The following is a 7,487-nucleotide window of genomic DNA, read 5'->3' on the forward strand; positions in this document are numbered from 1 at the left end:
GAAAAATAAGACAAAAGAGGATATTCAAACCAAATCTAGCTCTAGATACCAAATGATATGATCTTGTCTAGTAAAGAGTACAACCACTTTTGAATTTAAGTCTTCTAGAGGCAGAACAACAAAAAATCAGAGAAGAATGTAAAATAAGACATAGATGAGGACGCCACAATCTAGTAGATTGATAAGTTAAGTGCACATTTGTCATAAAGATGTTAGTCTTTGATAAAATATCAGAGTTCTAATTCAAGAACCAAGAGAATCCTCTCTCAAATAATGCAAATTCATATAATATGACTCAAAAGTGTCTACATATATATTTGATGTCCCTATGTATAGTCACAAATATTTAAGCCATCTAAGAAAGCCCAAAGACATCGGGGCCAATAACTTGAAAATTTAAAAATAAAAATGAACTATTTGCAATTAAAATAAAATTAAAAATATTTTTAACTGTGTAAACTATTGTATAATTGATTTCCAAGTAATGATCTTCATGTCTTTCTAATTTCAATATTCATAGAACATCATGAGTCTATGAAGAAATTTGTTTTTCCAAATATTTGCATATTGATATTGTCATAAGTTTTTTGAAATATTCATTTGTTCTTCTTTTATAGAATCAAGTAATAGTCCTCTATCATATTGCATTGTAACCAAATTAGAGAGAATTTTAGCTTGTATTGGTTCTGTTTTACACTACACCATTTTCTAAATTTCATTCGATTTAAGTGACTTTAACATCATATTATCTTTTACTAAAACAGTCTACTCATCCACTTCTATTTGGATATCTGAATATATTATGGTATTAAAGAACATTTTTATAATATAGAAGAGAAGATTGAATAGTTGGCCATCTAGACCAATGTAAGAACGATCCCCAAGCCTCTTTGCTTGGTCCAAACTTCCACCGAGAAGTAGTCCCACGATGGATTTGCAGTTAGTCAACCATATTATTAGTTTTACCATATGTATGCAGATTTTAATCATGCATAAAGTATATTTCCACTTTAATCTTTTAGTAGCTTCATATTTTAACCTTTGTTGATGACTACATAGATAGTCTGATACATATAACTATTGTTATGTTCTTTTTCTTAAATGTTGTTACCTTTAGTTAATTTGCTGATTAATGCTTGCATTCAAAGAGGTCCACGTTATCTTTTAACTTTTATGGTATAATTTTATCAGAATCATTCTATTATCTACTTGTCTTCTTCTTAAGCAATGGGTGTGTGATTCAAAATTCAAGGATGAACGCTTTGAGAATTAACTAAGTAATTCTATGACTAGTCTCATAACATAAATGTTAGTTATATATCAAATTAAATTTATATTTAATTGTATGTGTTAAAACCATCCACAGCATCAACTGTCTATAAAAACATATTTTTTGTAATAGTTTTTTGGAAGATGATAATTAGTTGATTAATAGTATTTATTATTAGTTTATAATTGTTATAAAATCTAGTAATTAATGATAAAAGAAGAAAGAAAATAAAATTATTTATGAAATATGTCTCAACGCTTAATTTTGTTTACTTTTTTCAGGTTAGACCTGAAGATAATACTGCAGCGCAAAAGGAAAATTAATTGATTCAAGAAATCTCAAGATTTTGCAGAGCAAAGGTATATTTTTTTTTGTTATCTTTTAACTCTTTTTGTTGTATCCATCATGTCTAGAAAACTGTTGCCTAAAGTCTAGGTAACACACTTTTTTAATTTCATACGACACTTTTAAACTATTGTTTAAAGCAAAAAATGGTACAATGATTATCATTATAAATAAATAAAATAAAATAAAATAATAAAAAAAATTAAGTATATATTTATAATTAGTTACAATAAAAAATATATAAAAAAACAAAAAAGAGAATGTATAAAAATATAATATATAAATTATTATTAAAAAACAACTTAAAATATATATAAAAAATGTATATAAATAATTAGTAAAATAAAAATTTATAAGTTATCGCAAAAAAAGCATAAATACATTTAAAAGTAGCTAGTAAAAAAAAATGCATATATGCAATACCTTTAAAAAAATACTATGTAAACATTATATATTATAAATTAAATTTAGTAATTTAAAAAATGTATGAAAATTAGTAAAATAAAATGTTAAAAATTATCACTAAACACACACCTTAAAAAATATAAAAGGAAAAACCCAAAAGTTAGTAAAAAAATGTGTATATAAAACGCCTTAAAAAACCATTTTGATAACTGTAGCATCAAAAAATTATAAGAATTATACATATTTTTTAAATTAGTAAAATAATTATATAATTTTAAAACATATAAAAATTATTAAAACAAAATTAATTATAACTAAAATTTTCAAAATTAAAATCATATTTAATAACACAAAATTCGTATTAACAATCTTTCACCAATAGTATATTCTCGACTGTTACAATTATTATTATAATTATTATTATTATTATATATATATATAATTAAAATTAAAATTACAATAAACAAAATCTACGTAACACAACTAGCAATTATTTCTATGTAGGCAGACTGGCTACGACTTTCCAATTCAACTAAAATTTATTCAAACCAAATAGTAAGCACAGTCAAATAATACGTCATCAGTTACGTAAACGAGACTATTATAGTATATTAGAAAATATTCTTTAAATTGACATAAGGTGGGCTGTGATATTTTAACTTTTTTTGTAGAATAGAAAGATTAGACATAATAAATATTTTTGCTAAAAGAAACTAATGGAGTAAAGACAAACACTGCTTAATATAAAAATATTTTTAGTATAATTTACTCATTTCCGTTTGACTCTCTTTTCTACTACCCTTTCTACCTTCTTTTTTATTACTATCCATTTCATCAAAACAATATTTTTCTTTTATATTTCTACACTAAGTCACGATAATTAAAAGAATAATTTAATAGGCAAGAACCGTAGGATCTTTAAAGATTGGAAATAATAATGTGGAGAGTGAGAAGTAGGTGAAATCATGAGTTTTGGGAGGTGGCAAAGTTGAACAATTCAATTCCTTTTTTTCTTTTATATATATAATATGGTACGTTTGGAATCCATGTTGGTTTTCACCGTCCATGAATTAGGGTTAGGGTAATTACATGATTAACATAAAAAATTTCACCATTAGGACTTGGAAATGAAATGGAGAAGAGAATAATGAGAATTATTCAAAGTTGATTGAACATATATATTGTAATGATAATAAGTGATTGAGATCTAAGAGATCTAAGAGATCTAAGAGAAAAGGGGTGGAGAAAGAAAAAAACAAAGTGTAGAAGGTCAATCCTAAAAGAATCTTGGAAAGCAAATGATGAAAGGAAAATGTGGGCCACAGTCAATAATTGGCTGCTTCTGGACAAGTGGACGATGCTGCGCTTTCTAAAGCGCACGTTCTTCATGCCTTCTTCTGTCACTGTCTTTTATTCATGGTCACACATTACATCTTACATCTTTTACCACAAAAAAAAATTATATTATATTTATTCTGTATACTCAATAATTTTTCATAATTTATAAATTTTAAAATAAAAGATAATTTAAACATATTTTTTTTTAACTTTTTCTAGAATCAAAAGTATAATGCAACATTCAAATTCCAAGATAAGCATATATAGCGTATATCCTGATTCATGATATTATATTGACCATCTTAAAAATAAGAATGATAATTAATTTTTCATTTTCTTTATAAGATACTCTTAAGAAGATTAAATATTTTAAAGAAAGGTATAGAAAGTATAGATTTTTAAGCAGACTAAATATTTTATAGTTTAAGTTTGATTTTAGTAAACTATAGTTTTTATTATAAATTGTTGAGTAATTTAACATAAACAACAGCAATGTTTTTACTCGAGCATGAGATTACAATAAAAAGAAAATATTTGAGTAAAGAGTATTGTAGTGTCGGTTTGCTCTGTTGGTTTTGTATTAGTATGATGACTTTATTTATAATAAAAGTTGTCATGATAAAAATGTCATCATAATATCTCTACACTTAAAAAGATATAATTTACATTGTCAAAATAAGATATACGTAAGTAAGAAAATTAAATCTTATTAATATAGCAAACCATTAATTACAATATAATAAAATAATTTATATATCGTGTTCTGATATATTGTGATATGTACAAAACCCTTAGTAAAATTTGTGAGACATTACAACAAAAAATTTGGAAGAAGTGCTCCTTAAATAATAACATAGTTGAAAATTTAAAAGTGCTTTCTTCACTTTGGAACATGCTTATTTTTTTTGTCTCATAATTTTCTTTTTTACAAAAAAGTGCCATAAGATTATAGGAGTTTCTTCATCCACCCCATTGTTTTCTTTCTGCACCTCTAACTTTTGTTGCAATTTCCATTTTACCCCTACCAAATTATATATTAAGTAAATAAATAAATATTATATATGTGATATAGGTGTATGAAATCTACAACCAAATTTTTAAATCTACATCACACCAAATTTTATTTTGAAATCAAATTTTATTTTGAAATCTAATTAAGAAGTGTATCGAACTATAAAATTTGATTAATAAACATAAAAATTCATATAACTGGATTTCAAAATTTGATAAACAAAAGAAATTAACACTTCATTAAATTTTAAAATTTGATGAAAATAAATTCACACTTAATTGTATTTTGAAATCTGATGAACAAAAAGTTAACACGATTTCAAAATTTAGTGAAAATAAATTTCAAAATTTAGTGAATAAAAATATTAACATTTAATTGAATTTTGAAATTCGATAAATAAAAAAATTTAAACTTAACCCGATTTCAAAATTCAGTAAACAAAAATTTGAAACTTAACTGAATTCTAAAATTCATAAATTGAAATTTTTGTAACGTAGAATGTTTACAAGTTTTACTTTTCTTGTTTAATTAGATTTTTCATTCATGAATTTCACTTTTTTTTATCAAATTTTAAAACTTAATTAATTGTTAATTTTTTTTATCATATTTTGGAATTCAATTATCATATTTTGGAATTCAATTATGTCTACATTTTTTATCAAATTTTAAAATTTAATTATGTATGAATATTTTTTGTTCACTAAATTTCAAATCCGATTAAATGTAAATTTTTTTAATACTATAATTGTAAAATATGGCTTTAATAAGTGTTCACCATATTTAGAAATCCAGTATGCTTAACTGTACATCGAATTCTAAAATCCCGATACCTATACCCTAAAAAAATTAACTGATGTTTCAGTTCACATCACATTTCCCAAAATTGTTGACATGATGTTATCCTATTTGTTATTACATGAACAGGGTAAAATAATATATATATATATATATATATATATATATATATATATATATATATATATATATATATATATATATATATTTGTTTATTTATTTATTTATTTTGGAAGAAAAGAAAGAAAAACAGGAGATAAAAAAGAAGCGCCAAAACTTGGGGTTTTACTCCCTACACCACCCCACTTTACTTCCTGTACCACCACATTTTTTTAAAATGCCAAAACTATCCTTTATATTTTAAAATATCCTACACCCTACCCCTTTTCTTCAACGGATGTCAACATCCGTTGAAGAAAAAATTCTTCCACGGACATGCTACATCCGTTAACGGATGTGGCGACATCTGTTGCCTTTTTTTGTTTTTTAGTTTTTAGTTTTTTTATTTTTTTGTTTTAAATTAATATATAAATATTATTTAATTATTTTAAAATTATTACTTAATTATTTATAAATTAATTTTATTTTATTTAATAAAATAATTATTATTAATTTTAATTTATGTATTATTATTTAAATAATAATTAAAAAATTTGTTATAAATATATTAAAACGGATGTGTGCGACATCCGTTTCCTTTTTTGTTTTTTAATTTTTAGTTTTTTAATTTTTTATATTTTAAATTAATATATAAATATTATTTAAATTTTTAAAAATGATTATTTAATTATTTATAAATTAATTTTATTTTATTTAATAAAATAATAATTATTTTAATTTATATATTATTATTTAAATAATAAATAAAAAACTTTTTAAAAGTCTATTAAACGAATGTGGCACATCCGTTAACGGATGTGGCCACATCGATTGAAGTTTTTTTTTAAATAAAAATAATAAACTAAAATATGAAATATGTAAATGGATGTTACGGATGTCAACATCCGTTGAAGGTGAAACGGATGTTGACATCCGTTTTATAGAAGGGCAAATAAGGTATGGGGAGGTGCAGGGAGCGGTTGGTGCTGGTGGAGGGAGCAACTCTCCAAAACTTGACCTTAGAAACCCGAAAGAGCCTTTTTCAGTACAGTGGCCCAATGTGTATTGGGCGTCCATTAGGGCTTCCTATGTGAAATTGCAAGCCGGGTGTTGCTCCCTCCACCTCCACAGCCTTCTTCCTCCACCTCCCCAATTATCTTTAATTCCAATTATATCCTTAAAGTTAAAATTTTTTATTTTTATTATTTTAATATTTTAATATTTAAATATAAACTAATATAAATATACATTATTAAAATACATTAAAAAGATATTCAAAAATAATAAATCAAAATATTAAAATATCTAATAAAATAATAACAGAAACATAAAATTAAAACAAAGCTTAAACGGATGACATCCTTCAACGGATGTCAACATCCGTTTAAGGCGAAACGGATGTCGACATCCGTTTTGCCTTAAACGGATGTTGACATCCGTTGAAGGATGTCATCCGTTTAGGCTTCGTTTTCATTTTACGTTTTAGGGTTAAAGGATTATTGGAAAGATTATTGGAAGGATTATTGGAAGGGTTTAGGGTTTAGGGTTTAGGATTATTGGAAGGATTATGACTACGTACCTGGAGAGGAACCACGACAAGCACATTACACCACAAACGCACTGCACCACGTACTGCACCGAAAGTAAGAGGAAGATTGCTTGATAATTCTTTTCACGATCACTGAGCTTTGCAGAAAAATATTTTACTCATACAAGGAACTACGTAGGTTATCAGTGAAATATGTTATAAATGAGTAAAATTAAAAAACAATAATTCTAAAAATAAAATTTTACTGAGGGGCAAAATAGTAAAGGGGAGGTGGAGGGAGAAGGTTGTGGTGGTGGAGGGAGCAACACCCTTGCAAGCCGCGTGTTATGAAGGTTGAGATTATTAAATCCAATGTAGTTACCAACACATGACCATTTCTTTCAGCACTTTGATAATTTTAACTTGCACCCCCATAAATTTTTTCTATTATAAATTACATATTTTAGAATATAAAATAAAAAATGTATTTCAAAATATAAATGTTTTTCCAATTGTACTAATTGAAGTACAAAAATTATATTTCAGCATACAAAATTTACATGTCAAAATACACCATCTGATATAGAATAATTTATAAGAGTACAGGAAGGAAATTTGTAGATGTACATGAAGGAACTACTCTAACACAAGTGTCCATAGAATGGGAGCTTATAGAACCCTAAACAAATCCTCTT

Source organism: Vigna umbellata, chromosome 1, assembly GCF_029865625.1.
Source record: "Vigna umbellata cultivar VRB3 chromosome 1, Vumbellata_1.0, whole genome shotgun sequence".
Classification (NCBI taxonomy): domain Eukaryota; kingdom Viridiplantae; phylum Streptophyta; class Magnoliopsida; order Fabales; family Fabaceae; genus Vigna; species Vigna umbellata.